The sequence below is a fragment of the Netta rufina genome (assembly GCF_964035555.1).
Source record: "Netta rufina genome assembly, chromosome: 1".
Classification (NCBI taxonomy): domain Eukaryota; kingdom Metazoa; phylum Chordata; class Aves; order Anseriformes; family Anatidae; genus Netta; species Netta rufina.
Genome location: NC_140123.1, coordinates 146,002,666 through 146,017,553, shown reverse-complemented (window position 1 = coordinate 146,017,553; position 14,888 = coordinate 146,002,666). Strand labels below are relative to the sequence as shown.

At 39.0% G+C, this 14,888-nt stretch overlaps 1 protein-coding gene across 1 annotated transcript in view; it reads left to right on the top strand.

Moving 5' to 3' along the window:
• Positions 1-12,465: 12,465 nt before the first annotated feature.
• The window catches only part of PTN (pleiotrophin), a gene marked incomplete at its 3' end in the record, with an annotated part of 49,479 nt that continues 47,056 nt past the window's right edge, over positions 12,466-14,888 (top strand). The window contains exon 1 of the mRNA XM_084305844.1: positions 12,466-12,506. The remainder of the gene's footprint in view (positions 12,507-14,888) is intronic.

The window sequence follows — 14,888 nt, the reverse complement described above, 5'->3', positions numbered from 1 at the left end:
AGAATTGGTAATGTTTTTGTGATGAAAGAATCCCAACTTTAAAAAGGATAGGAATGAGAGCAAGGAGTTTCACCTTCTTTTCCTCCTACTCATGAGTCTGACCTAGGAAATTATTTTCAGGCTACTTTCAAAAATGGATCCTTATAATCTTCTGCAACTGAGATAATATTTACAAACACATCTTTTTGTGTAGTAGCATAACATGAAAAGTGGTCCTGGCTTTCCTTTGGTTGCTTCTCTGAGCCCAAATGCAGCAAATCTGTGCTGGCTTTCACAAAGGGTGTGTGCTCTTGTGAATGGCTGGAATTTGAATACAGCTATACGAGGAAAAGACTGAAAACCAAGTGTACCATATTACAGCAAGCACTTTGTTCATTTAATTGCTATGTGCTATAGTTTGAATTATTTATGACTATACCTACAAGGAAGTATATAACTGAGAACCTCTTTCTTGTGCTAATCACAGCAGTAGGTTGAGTGGATATGTAGACTGAACACTTTTATACAAGAAAAAAATAATTAGATGTGTAGATGCTTTGCCCCACATCAGAAGTGCCTCTCTGTTTGGAGAAACTTTCCAAACTGTAGGGATGCATCTTTAAAATGTGTTATTTAACTTTAGACTTTCCAATTGCACAATACATACTATAAATGACAAGTTCACTTCTTTCGGTATTGACACTTTCAGCATGTGCAATAAGGCTCTACTTCAAGATGGGACTTTGCCAACTGAGATTTCTCAAGTAGGTGGGAATTTCTCATCTTATTTAAATAGGGAATTCTGAAACAAACAAACAAACAAAAAAACAGAGCAGGAGAAGTTTGTGAAGTGTAAATTACATGTCTAAGTCAAGAAAAGTTGAAGCTTAAATATTTCACATCAGGACTATCAAAATAGGAATTCTTGATTACTGAATTCAGTAACTGTTCCAAGTCAGTGAAAATATAGTTCATATATGAACATTTGCAGTATTTAATGGGTATCGAGGGAATGAAAACCAGAAATCAAAGCATATATGGGACAGATATGCTATCTACAGCAAGCTTTTCATGATGCCCCATGATGTGCAGCTGATGCTGTTCATTTTGGCATTTTCATGATCACGATTTTTAACAAAAAGAATAGTATAATGTACATCGATAGGCAATGAACTAAAAGCTGAGCATTTTCTGAAACTTATCCTTTCCTAATCAGCTTAAATTTCTTTCAAAGTAGATATTTTAAAATTAGAATATAACTTACATGTAATTTTTAATAGTTTGTAATTATGATTTATAGTTATTTTCATTATAATTACACAATTTAATACAAATGAAATTTTGATTCACTTTTTCCCCAAAGACTTGCACATTTTCTTTTTCAATTGCTCCACAAGACAAAGTGTTTTGGGATTTCTGTGTTTTTTTTTTTGTTTTTTTTTTCTTCCCATACGATCATAGTTTCTTTTGCAAAACGCATTTTAGCTTTGGTTCAATGTTAGGTTGAAACCCTTAGTGTAGAATATGTATAGTTTTCACTTCCTGATGGTTGTGTGTGATTTTTCTGAAATGAAGGATACTTGTGCTTTTCCTGTTTTGTTTGTTTTCCTTTAAATCTAATTTATATGTCTTCTACTCAGATCTTCTTGCAGTAGCAGAAGTTCCAAGCTTCAGCAGCTGATCCCAGGTAAGCTGCCTGCATTGCAGAGCCCCATCTACTTCTCTAGTTTCCATACTCTGGTTCCCATCCAATCCCAGTTTGCTGTTTTCTTTCTGTTGCAGCAATAAAAACTGTGGAATAGATCTGGATTTTTTTCCTAAGGCATGGGTTATGTCCTGTGAGGAGTAGTAGGCCAATTGCACAAGATATGAAAATGGATGTAAGAGTGTGGGTCACATTGTAGAAAGGGCTTATGTGGACTGTTTAAAACTATTTGCAAGTAGTTTTCATCTTCCATAACTTTAAATGAGCATAGACTTGAAATCTTTCCCCCTAACATAAACCATCCCCATGGACAAAAAACAACTGTTTTGGTTTTGAAGATGTATTTCCATAACTCTCAGTAGCTAAGGTTTTCTTAATCTTAATTACGATTTCCTATGTATCTGGTATCCTTACTTCCATAACACCATCTATGATTTGCTTTAACCTCTCTTCTACTTGAACTGTCTAGTAGGTCATTTTTCATAAATGTTACACATTCTCCTATGTTTCTCATTTTCAGTGGCCTTTTATGGCCCCGTGTTAAGTTATAAATCAGTAGACTACTTGATTGTTTATTTCTAAGAGTGCTCATAATTCATATCCTTATCTAGTGGGCACATGTATCTGAAATGTATCCTGACATTCCAGAACTGCATTATAATTGCTGTAGTCAAACTCTTTTCCATATTACAGCTTAAAAATTTAAAAGCTCTTATAAATATTTGTCTACTCTGAAATAATTCTTGAGCTAAGCACAGGGGTATGTCATCTTTTGTCTCAGGGACTTTTTTGATGTTTATAATGTAAGTTAATTCAGCAATCATTGGTATATAGTGGCATGTAAATGTGTATGTATATATATATATTTTTTTTCTTTTCTTTCCACTTAGTTTTGATGCCCATGGTGATTTTTTTTTTAATTTTATTTTTCTGGTATTTGTTCAGTTGCATGGGTTTTTGAGAGGACAAAGGCTTCCATACTATAGACTAATCATTGTTTTCTATGAGTAGTGCAACTTGTTACCTTGGTTTGCATTCCTTCTATCAGATGCTTCAGAAATGCACTTAACAACACTGATTCTAGGCTGATCTTTTGGTCACTACCAGCCAGCCCCCTTCTGTATGAAGAAGTTATTGTTCTTAATATGGGATTCTCAGTTGCTTGACTAATATTTCAAGAGTAACAGGACCTTATCTCTTATCCCATGATTACAAAGGTATCGTAATAGTTTTTTCTTTGAAAATCTGAACAATTTATATCTAATAAAGAATCCTCTAAGAATCCTGACTATACTTCCAGGTTAGAGATGGATGATTTATCCTTGTGAAAAATAGTTTGTAGGGTTTTTATTTCAGGCTAGCAGGTGTACATCTGCCTTTAACGGATTTTTCACAGCTCTAGCTCCTAGTGCTGGAATGCAGTTTAGCACAAGCAAATTTCTCTAGGAGTTTGTTTTATTTTATTTCCCCTAACTCTGTCTGGCAAGTTCTTTGCTTGTATAACCTTAGGTCTTGCATCTCTCTTCCCTGCTTTCAATTGAAATTTGAAGCAGAGGAACCATTTAAATTCTCTGCAATCTCATTTTCTGCCCCCATTGACTTTTTTGCATCTCAGCAGTCTGCAGGACCCACCAGCTCTTCCAGAGTTCTGCTTTCCCATGTGCTTAAAGAATGCCTTATTACTTGTCACTATGTATTTGCTTCCTTGTTCCTCAACCTTGCTCTTGGACCTCTTACTCTCCATTTTACATCTCACCTGTCAAAGTTGTTCTATTAGTTTCCCTTGTGTTGGATTTCCATTTTCTTTCTCTTAAGGATATTTGAGTGAATAAATTCATTCAAAAAGTGCTCCCCTCCTCCCTCTGAGTGACCAGGAGTATCATCAGTGACTGCACTTTGGCATCTTTTCAGAATATCTGTGCTCAGTCCTTGCATACTTTATTAGAGGAAGGCTTGCAGGGAACAGAAGGAAGTGACTCTCAAATGCTGTGCTTGAAGTCTGGTTCTCTTAGGACTGGCAACAACCTCCCAAGCATAATATCCACCATAATAATGTGCTAAGTTAAGATTTCAAAGAATTGTGAGAGGATCCTATATTTGCATACCATGGAAATGTATTGTAACTGTGGCTATTCTCTCTTCCTTTGGAAATCAGTGTGAAAATGTAGCCCAGTTCCTGAGTCAATTATTTTCCATTTTTTGTGACTAACTTTTCTTCTGTAAGCTTCAAGTGAGCTGCCACCATAAGAATTGGTTATACTGACAAGAAATCGTTTATTGAAATCATCTTGTTTTCACATTCCCATAAAATGATAATGTCATCGTCATTAGATCACTGTGTATTTTACATCGATTATCTCTGGTCTGAGTTGGAGGCTTGTATTCTACCATGGTAGATCAGAACATGGTAGTTGGAAACACTCTCCTAATGTACCTCCCAGCAACAAAATGCTCATTGTAGAGAGCGTGAGAAGGTAGGTTTATACTTCTGACTCAGACAGTCTTTTTGTTATGTGCTGGGGAGGTGTGTAGAGTGTATAGCTCAAGACTGCACATTTTTTTTTTTTTTTTTTTTTTACTTTTAGAATGACCCTCCCTTAAGCATTTCAGCTAAAGGCTTGATCTAAAGTCTATCAAAGTAACTGTATTAAATATATAGTTACTATATGCATATTTATTTATTTGTAATGTTATATATCAAATAGGCTTATTGTGATTTAGATTGGCTGTATAGCTTGTCATTAATACTTTTTGTTACTGCCTTTTTTGATTAACACTAAAGCAAACTGTGCTCCAGGAAGCTGTGATACCAGAAATGCAAGCTGATTGTGCTCATGTATATCTAATTTTATGCCCTGATGCTTTCCAGCTGTGGTAAATGGACAACTATTTGAAAACAAGTATGTTGTCAGAGGGGGAATATCCTGTGAAAACCACCCATTTTCCCTGAAGTCTGGCTGTGTTCAATTAATCTGATGCTGACTTAGTCTCCCTGCATCTCCTGGAGAATGCTTTAAATTAAATTCTGTTAGTAACACTCATACTTCTTAAATGTCTTTCATTTAATTCCTAGAATTATCCGTATTCTGGGAAAAATTGATGTATCCACCCTCCTAACCCCTTATTTCTATTATGAAAAAATTGAGGTTTTAAGGTTACAGGTACTTTAAGTATATTACCCTTTCAATAATGAATCCCAAAGCAAATCTTTGGCTTTCAAAATGGCAGGCATCTTTAGTTGTATCCTTCATATTGGAGCTACCCCATATGCTCTGTGGTTGTGGTGGTGGGGGCAGAGTTTAGGCACCTCCTGAAGTGCCTTAGAAGACTGTCAGGACAAGCCTCTTCCCCAGCTTGCATCTCTGTCCACAGATGGATTCAGCAATAGTATGTTATCACCAACTAATGTCACAACAAGCAATCTCAGAGCCTCAGTGCATCTTCTTTCTAATTTGGTGCACGCTGGCATCTCTAGCAGAAGTCAATCAACTTACACAAGTACATGCCAAGAGCAGGAAGGGAAGGCTAACTGATTAGGATGGCAGAAATGTGCTGCTGTATTTATCAGGAGTTTTTGGTTTTGCTGCTGCTGGAAGAAGACTTAAAGTAATGATTGTTAATCTCAAAGGTCATTTGGGCTTTTTCTTAAATTTGTGTCTTTAGAGAAAAGGATCTCAGAAGGAGATATATAGAGAGAAAAGGGTTATGAACTGGAATGTATGCTGGATGGTGCATACCTACTGTCTTTCTTAATTTTCAGTAAAGCAGTGTGTGCAAGTTAGGTGCATTGCCACTTGTAAGCCCTGTCTCTCAGCATTTCCATATAAGCCTGTTAACTGGATTGGGCTGGGCTTAAGAAAGAGCTCGTTCTTATTCTTGATGAGCTCAAGTGGCTTTTATGCAGGATGCTACGAACGGACACAAGGGCTTAGTGCTGCTTGTCACCATGTGACTCTAAATGCATTACCGCTTTTGCTGGGGCGCACAAAGTATCAGCAGGAGCAGAAGCTAAGTGAGGTTAGAGTTAACCTGCTGCTTCTCCTGATGATGCTTTTAAATCATTTGCCTGTGCTGCTGCTGAACATGGCAAATGAAAAAGCCCACAAGGTGACGACAAGTAGCTTCTGTTTTAAAGTAAATTGTTGTTTAGGTTGAATGAGGAGGAAAACGAGTCTACATTTAATGGTACTCCACTGTGCATAGGCTTTGGGAGTTAAATAACTTGACCTTTCTTAATAGCACACCTGTGTTTGACATTCTGCTGCTGTTGCTGCCGGACCAGGCTGCACAATTAGGGGATTTAGTGGGGGAGGGAAGAGAATAATTTAGTGTCCTGGCCAGAGCTCGGTGGAAACACTTTTGACAGAAAAAACAAAAGACTGCTGGCCTGGTGCAGGAGTGAGCCTTAAGCTTTGTACAGTGTGTCCATGGGACCTGACGACTCTGTTAGCATGGCGGTGTCATATCAGCACACTGGTAATGCTCGTGTACCCTGCTGGCCCAGCGCTACCCCTGGCTCGAGGAGAATTCATTACTCTGTCTTAAGGGCTGCTTTTCAATACGTGTGTTTTACAGGCAGTGTGCAGCTCCGTGAGGTCCCAGAATAGTGGCCATTGATCTAATTCTCCTTTTTCCCTGTTTGCCTGAGGGAACAGAAGGTACACTTGTAGAACTTGCAAATCACAGCAACAGAGGTCACAAGCGCAGTAAAAGTCAAAATGATCTTGACAAATTGGACAGATCCACTGAAATTGAAAGAGTTCTTCTCAGAGAAATGAAACATGCCATCCTTTGGGGTAAATAAAATGCACTCGTATAAAATTTGGAAACAAAGTTGTTGCATAGCAGGAGAAGGTCTGACAGCAGTTACTGCAGGCTGTAGAGGATGCTGAGCATTCACCACTAACCCATTTATCCCTGGAAAGCTGAGCTCTGGTACTGGTTTTTATTGGTCCCTGATAACTTTGTTGCACATGGACTAACTTAGCAACTGGGTGCTTTCAGACATGACAAGTTTTGGCCTGAAAACTTGCATCTTCAAGTGAGAATTAAGTCTGTAGTGGCTGGAATGTGTGTGACGTTTGGTACTACATCAGCATCTGTCCCTTTTGAAGTTTTTTTTTTTTTTTTTTTTTTTTTAAAAAAAAAACCAGAGATATCTCCTAGTATTTGGGTTTGGCATTTGTGATTCCTGTGACATCTACCCTAACTATCACAACAGATGGTACCAAAGAAAGGACTGTGCAAGCAGAGAGATAAAAGGCACTCTAAGCTCGAGGACAGAAAACTTCCACGATGTGCCCTGACAAAACCAAGGCAGGACATCCTGAGGAGCTCCCCAGCCTAATGTTCATTGTAAAACCACTGGACAACTGTGCTTGGGCTGGGATGGAGGGCTCTTGCACTGCAGGGGCAGAGGATGCTGCAGGAAGCCATTAAGAAATCTTGGTCATGCATTGGTAGGGAGTACAGCTGTGACATAGATAACTGGGGTGGCAATGCATCGTTTCTTCTCTTCCTTTTTTTCCTCCATGCAGCTAGGACAGGACTGTGAATGCAGAGGTGCTGTAGGGTAAGACACACAGTTTTGTGGAAGTCCAGAGCAAGACAAGTGAGATGGTGCAGATATAATGTGATATGAGTTTATGGGGTTGTGTGTGGGAAGGCTACATTTCACTTATCTGCATGCATCTTGATGTAACTAATAGCATTTAATACTTTTTTGTTTGTTTCATTTTTCTTCTTTTATATACGTGTATATTTTATATACATATACATTTCTTCTTTCCCATTTTTAAGGGAAAAGAAATCATACTCATATGTGAAGAGTCTTACTGGGAACCAGGAATAGCACAGGGCAGTTTGCATTGTCATAAACAGTTTATTTCTGACTGAATAATCTGTTGCTGAGATAGAGTGGGCCTGTTTGTAAGCAGGTGTGTGTGATCAGGGTTCCATGGAAATCTATCTTTGTGTCATACTATCCATTTCAGAGATTTCAGGAGCTTTTTAAAAGCTTCATGTGATCTGGGCTGATAACAAATAGGGCTAAAAAGGCAAGAAGTGGAAATATATCTTATGCTCCCTGGAATGTAAGGACAAGTGGGTGCTGGAGTATCAGACAGCAAGGGAAATCAGAAGCAGAGCTCCTTCAGTAATGATGCTCCAGAAAGATGGGGAGCTGGCAGGTCTGATGGCAGATGGTTTGCAGACTATTTGAGAAGGCTGATATTATGGTGCTCCTCAGAAGTCTGGGTGTTAAATAGCATCTCTTTCCAATTTTCCCAGTCACACAACTACATAAGATAAAAGCTTCATCGAGCTGCTAGGCCTTGGACTGTTTTTGCAGGATCCAGCCAAGCCGTTGTGAGAGGGGTTAATTCACACCATCAGCGCAGAAGACAAAATGGATCTTTGAAACAAATGTGTTGGGGGGGGTGGTGGGGGTAAACCCATCAGTCATGTGAATACTGCTTTACAGTAATTCACAACTGCAGCTTTTTTTTCTTAAGCAAAGGGCTGGCCGAGTCTGATCAATCCCCTGGCTCTCAAATGGTTCTCAGCAGGCAGTAGCTCACTCCTTGTGGGTTTGTATGTACATGAAAGCCCACTTTATATTAACTCTGTGGAATAGTATTTTTTTTTCTTCTCTAAACCCCTTAGCGCTAATTCAGAGTAATTATACTCATTGAATACAGTACTGACAGCCCCACTCCTCCCCCTTTCCTGTCAGGATATTGGCCTAAAAATCACTAGATGAAGAAAATCCAAAACAATGATGGGATCCTTTGTTCTGGTCTTCTACATAGGTTTTTATTATTTAAATGCAACCCGTTGGTCACACTTCCAAGTATTTTTCTTTAAAAATGAAGACTGAAATAAAAATATTATTTTATTCTTTTAAACATTAATGAAGAATTAGACTTTATGCTGTAAGGAAAATGCTAAATGTTGCAAAACTCATTACTAACTGAGCACTGGCATTGTTATTAACAGCCTGAGGCTGCTGAAGTCCTCAATCTACCTTTTTGGAAATGGGGAGAGTTGCCAGGGAAGGGCAGGGAGCCTTTTTCCACCTGTTCCTTCCCATGCCTATGTCTGTGTCTCAGGGATAGGTGACATTTTCCCTGTTGTGTTTTCAGGGCTGAAAATAAAGATGCAGGTGTCCTAGCCCTGTGTGATCTGGTCCTTTCTAGGTCTGAATGAATGAATGAAAGTCACATAGTGGAAAATGTCTGGAAAGCAGTGACTAAAAATGATTTCTAGGGGTCATAGGAGGTAGGCATGGCCATGTGAGTTCTGAATGTAGTGCTCTGGAGAAATGTCTAAAAATGATTCTTAGGCATATACATGAGATGGCCAGAGTAAGGAGACATTGCTGTTGAAAGACACCAGAATAATGCATTTTGAAGAGCTTAATCCATCTGACGGACTCGAGAAGGACAGATAACCACATTATAAATATGTTTTAAGGAAGAAAAATAACAAGTTATAAGGCCTCTAACTTACAGGAGAAAGCCATGATAGGAAAAATTAAATTAAAAACTAATTTTCAGTTTTACAGGGTAGATGATGGGGATGCAGGATAATAATTTCACGAAAGCTTTCATGGAAGGCGGTGGATCCCTCATTTTATGAAAAGTAGGCAGCAAATGCGGGTCATGGATTCCAGAAGATTGGCATAAGGAACTAATTTGGGGCTTTTGCCCAAGAATACCTATTTTGACTTGACAGGAGAGTTTTTCTGCATGTGCTCAGAGATGAGATGTGGGAAGGTCAACAGAACAGAAGTCTGTTTTAAAAGATGGCAAATGTGACACGCTTCATCAAATAATGGAGTTTTAATTTTAACTGTAATACATGAATATTGCAATTTAGGTGCCAATTTACTTCATATACAGGCTGTAACATGTTTTAAGTAACAACTAATGTGTTGCCTTTTATCATATCAAATTGTAACTCAATTGCTGTAGATGTAGAATACAGTCAAACATAATGTCAAAACCAAAGCGAATGGGGAAACGTACATTTTAAAACCAGAAGGGCCATGATTAGAGGGCATTTACCATCAAAAGATGGAGTTGTGTTCTCCTTTTATTTTTATTATTATTTCTTTTTATCCCCTTTCTTACCCTGCCTTATTTATAGCCCTTATTTCTGAAGGTTTGGTCCTTCAGCACAAATGTTTTTTATCCAAGCATTGTCTTGCTATTCTTTGGACTTTCTGTAAATTAAGCCTGTTCTGTAAATAAAGCAATGAAGGCATGCATCTAAGGTGAAATAGATCTGTCTACATAAAGGTCTACCTCTTTAGAATGAAACAAACAAAATCAAATGAATTCAGAGAAGAGTATCTTTGCCAGTGGCTGTGCTATTAGTTACCTACTCTTTACTTGGGGAATGAGCAAGGTGTGCAGGGGTAAATAGATCCTCTGGGCTTTGCAAGACTCAGGAAAGCGAGAAGGAAGGTTTCAGCTTTATTGGCTTCCTTTGCTGATGGGAGTGTGGAACTTTTATTTATATAATTGTACTCATGTGGATAAGCAAGTTTTGTTTCCAGAGTTGGAAGAAATGGTGGCTTTCCTCTCACTGAGAAGAATAAAAGAGTTTAGTAGCTTTGAAGTCTAGTTCAATTCAAAAACCAACGACAGTTATAATAAATTGTTGGCTTTATTTAGGAAGCTTTTGAAAGATCAAATCCCAAAAAAGGTTTTCCCAAATGGGGAAAAACCTGCTCATTTCTTTCCCATAGAATACTGCATTGTTCTACAAAGTACACTTCTTTGAATTGGATTTTCATGTGTAATACAACTTGGGTGGGGAGGACACATGGCAAAAAGCAGGTAAACCTGTGATGTGGAGAGCGGTTATAGCTTGCATCAGTTCCCCAATCTCTGAGCAGCCTCTGTTCTCATTTCTTCTACTTTGCTTTGTGTACAGGTCATGCTTCCCCAGTAACCACTAGGACCCCATTACCTTTTCTTTTTTTCTATGTGATTAACATTTCCTAATTTAACAATGGTATCTATGTGGTGTAACCATCTGGAGATACTCAATCTGAAAAGGGCTGAAACTCAAGGCTGAAAACTTCGGCAAAGTGCAGGCACATCTATCCCATGTTGCTCCTGTGGAGCAGAGGGAGAATCATTCTGGATTTCCATTGCAGTTTAGATATTTATTCTCTGGCTTTGTGCAGGTAGCTCTCTGCTACAGTCTTTTCAACAACTTCCATAGGTTAGGCAAGAACGTTGATTTTGAACTTTCTTTTGTATATAGTTGCCTTGATAGCAAACCTCCAAGCACAAGCGAGAACTTTGATTAAATGACACAGACGATAAGTATTACCAGAGCCAGATAATTTCAGGTAGGCAGACATCTTGATGAGATTAGAATGGCAGCAGTAGATACAACAAACAGAGGCATATACCTTATGAGCTATCCTGATTAGCTCCTAATCCTTAAACAGACTTGATTGAACTCTAGCTGGCTGAATTGTTCTCTCTTGGGACACTGTTTCTGAATTTGTATAGCTGACACAGAAGATTCATCTGTACTACCTTTTGGGTAATTGTAAGCTGCCAAGGCTGACAGTTCAAACCCTAGAGCAGGCAAAACTGGGAACAGCAGCCAGAGCCGGTGCTCCCACGGAACAGATGGTGACCCAGAAAGCTGTATGCTCAGCATTAAGTACTTAATGACATGCAGGTGTCCTTCATGGTTTGGAGCACTGAAGTTTTTAAATTTACTGTAGGAAGTTGGTTACTTTGAAGACCAAATGAGGCTTCCCACCTCTGTGGAGCCATTTGTGGTGCAATTTACTGCTGCCAAAATCTGTCTGTTTAACAAACAGATGTGCGGCACAGAACTGACCTGAACTTCCCTACAGTGGGATTTAAGGATGGATCAGAGATATTTTCACTGAAGACAATTCAAAGCCTTAGCCTGAGGCCACCAGAATGAAGAATCATTTAGGCAGTAATTTAACACTAAGATGTTACTGTTATCTGTTCTTATGCTAAAACACGTTATTTTAGACCAGAACCTAGTGGTTGCTCTGCATTCATGAAATGGCATTATCCTACTAACTTTTGCTATGCCTTGAATGAGTAGTAATTTAGGAAGACTAGAAACACCTTTGCATAGAGACCTTTCTTGCTGCTTGTCTCTTCAGAAAATTGGTTTTCAAAGAGACAGGTCCATGGCATTGGGGAGAGAAGAATAGGTAATGCTTCAGGCCAGAGGAGTGGGGAGAAGAGGCAAAAAAGTCAGGACATCTATATATTTCCTTATTTCTAAAGAGACTAGGAGTATACTGAGTTGTTGTTTCTATTTCTTTAGTAGTGGTGATTTTTACATTGAGCCAAGTGGCTCCAGCAGATTTTGTCTGTGCTGTCAGTGGAGGCACAGCTAAAGTGAGCTTTTCTCCTTATGTGCTTGAACTACCTTGCCTGGTGGCTCTAGCTACAGCTAGGGTATGAGCCACCATAGAGAGTAATACTGATTATCAAGAAGCTGAAGCTTAAATATTAACTCTATGTCTGAGCTCACTGGTCAGTAAAGGTGCTAATGCCACTTCAAGGAAGCTTGGAATCTTGTTCGCTGGATTAACAGTGAATAAAGTTTAGTGATCCCCATCTCTTGGGAGATACCTTTTTATTTTAATAGTGTCTTTTTTTTTTTTTTTTTCTCTTTAAAGGAGTTGAGGGAATGAAAGGAATCATGCCCGACTAGCTTTAGGAAGGAGGAAAAAGATCTCATGGTTCAGAATGGTAATCGCTCTGCAAGGGGCAACTATTTCCAGGAGTTATTTCTTAATCTCCAGGTAGACTCTCTTCTGAGTAGGACTTAACTGGTTAACTGGTGATCTTTGGGCTGGCAGAACTACACTATCATTTCTCTATCAGGAAGACATTCTTAGGTAATAATTTGCATCTTACTGAGGGCTGCCTGTTATAGCTTTTCTTCCCATAAGCATCCTGAATTGTCCTGTTGGCTTCTACACAATTTTTGGTATGCTTGAGATGAATTTTGACAGGTTATTCTGGGAAGTCATTAATGGTATGAAGATCCCAGTATAATCTAGGATTCTCTTATCTAATACCTCTTGTAAAAGATTCTAGTTTTAGAGAATTGTTTGCTGCTGCTTCTTGCCTTTCTTCTGTTATGCTTCTCCCCCACCTGCCAGGATGGTGCAGATAAATAGGCTTTTTGGAGCTGTTACATCTCAGGCTTTCCTTTCTCTCCCTTTTCCTTTCTTTCTGTTGCTGGCATCAACAAGCTCCCTCCTTGACCTCTGTAGGCCAGCATTCAGTAGGACATCTTTCCTTTGTCTGATGTTGGGATACATGGTGTTATTAAACTTTTTTTTTTTTTTTTTAATATGCATCTGTTCAAGACCCCTGAAAGAAGGAGCTATTCGCCAATGTTGTTGTAGTGAGGATGTGAAAAATGTAGAAGCTAGAGGAATATGCCAGAAAATCTCTGCTATATCTAAGTGAATAAGCTATTGCATCTTATGTACATCTGATCTCTAGTGCTAAAAATTGCCTTGATATTTGCATAGGGGGTAAAATACATACAACATAGGAGATGTAATTAAGGAAACTTCGACACTACAAACACAGCTTTGTAATTTCATTTTTATTTTTTCCTTTAAATGAGCTACCTATCCAACAGGCATCCACTGAAATTTCTTTTCAGGCACTTCTCTCTTCTCCCTTTGAAATTCCATCCTTTCCTGGTAAACTGTTGAGAAATTCTTTTTGGGAAGAGGCTGAGGAAATAAACCCCCATCCCCAAATAACAACATCTTTCTTTGTGGAATCTGCAGTTTTTGAAAATGGACTATGTTCCCTCACACCTCCTGTGCTTTTCTTTTTCAAATCACATAACTTCCTGCATGAGGTAACCTTTTCTATCTCTGTCCGCCTCTCTCTCTTGCCTGCTCTCCCTCTGGCTCGCTTTTCAGCCAGCGTTGCTCTCTGGGTCTCTTGCTCGCTGATGAATGAGTTTCATTCATCTTTCTTTTGGGGGCTCTGTGAAAAGCTTTAGACTTTGCCTGCTCCCATTTTTTCGCTCCACTATTCATTTCCATGGCGATGGAGAAAGAAGGGGGGTGGCAGAGTGGGTGGTAGTGGGGTCAGAGGTCAAGAGTGGCCACTTTCTGAATTAAAGCTTTGAATCCCATTAAAAGTGACACGTAACCTGGAGTAACTCTCCAAGAACTTGGCTGTCAAAGTCATCAAAGCAAAGGGAGGGGGAGGCAGGAGAAAGAGAGAGAGAGAGATCAGAGGAGGAAGGACCCAAGAGCTTGGAGTTTCTGTCAGGATTACATCTGGTGACTTAATATAGGGGTAGTTCATTTGTGTTACCATACACTGCTGCTTCAGTGAGGCTGGGCTCTGAAATCTGCATGCTGATGGGGTGCGTGAGGTAGAGAGGATTCCCCTCTGCCTTTGATCAACAAATGTAATCTTCTGGTTAAGTAAACAGCCCTTCCCCTCCAAGAAATGGGAGGAGGGAATTGAATATAGATAAATGTCCTGGGCACTTTAGATTTCATTAGGATACTTGCTTTCATTTCTTTCACAGAGGTGCCAGGAGGACTAAACCAACCAAGATGAGGGACGTTTTCTTGGCATTGTACAAATAGTCACTGAGAGAAAGTCTGTCCCAGAAGACAGTATGTAAAGTAGAGGAAAGTGTATCAAGCTGTTTCCAAACATTCAAAATTTAGGTCTTTTTAAACCATTACATTTTGAAACTTGCCAATACCTATACTTAAAAAACAAAACCAACCGCATACACACACACAAAACAAAACAAAAACACAAAACTTGCTGGATTTTCTTTTTCACCGAATGTTGATAACAGAGAGGAGGAAATTAAAGCAAGTAACAGGACCTCCTTCCCTGGGTGCATGATGTATTCTGAATTTCCATCCACTCTTTGAATGGTGTCCTCATGGTTGTAATCAGGATCCTGTATGAAAATTCCCCTTTCTCACTAGTAATGCCTGATGAGCCAGCAGTTCAAAGTGGAATTTGCTGTTAGCTCCTGAGTGCAGGATATTGCTCTTGGCACTGCTGAGATTCAGATTTTTTTTTTTACTCCTCCACCCTCAAGATTATCTAGTTCTACTTTTATGAAGGTCTAATCTTAATATGCACTATCAGAAAAGTCTACTAATTTTCTACTATATAAA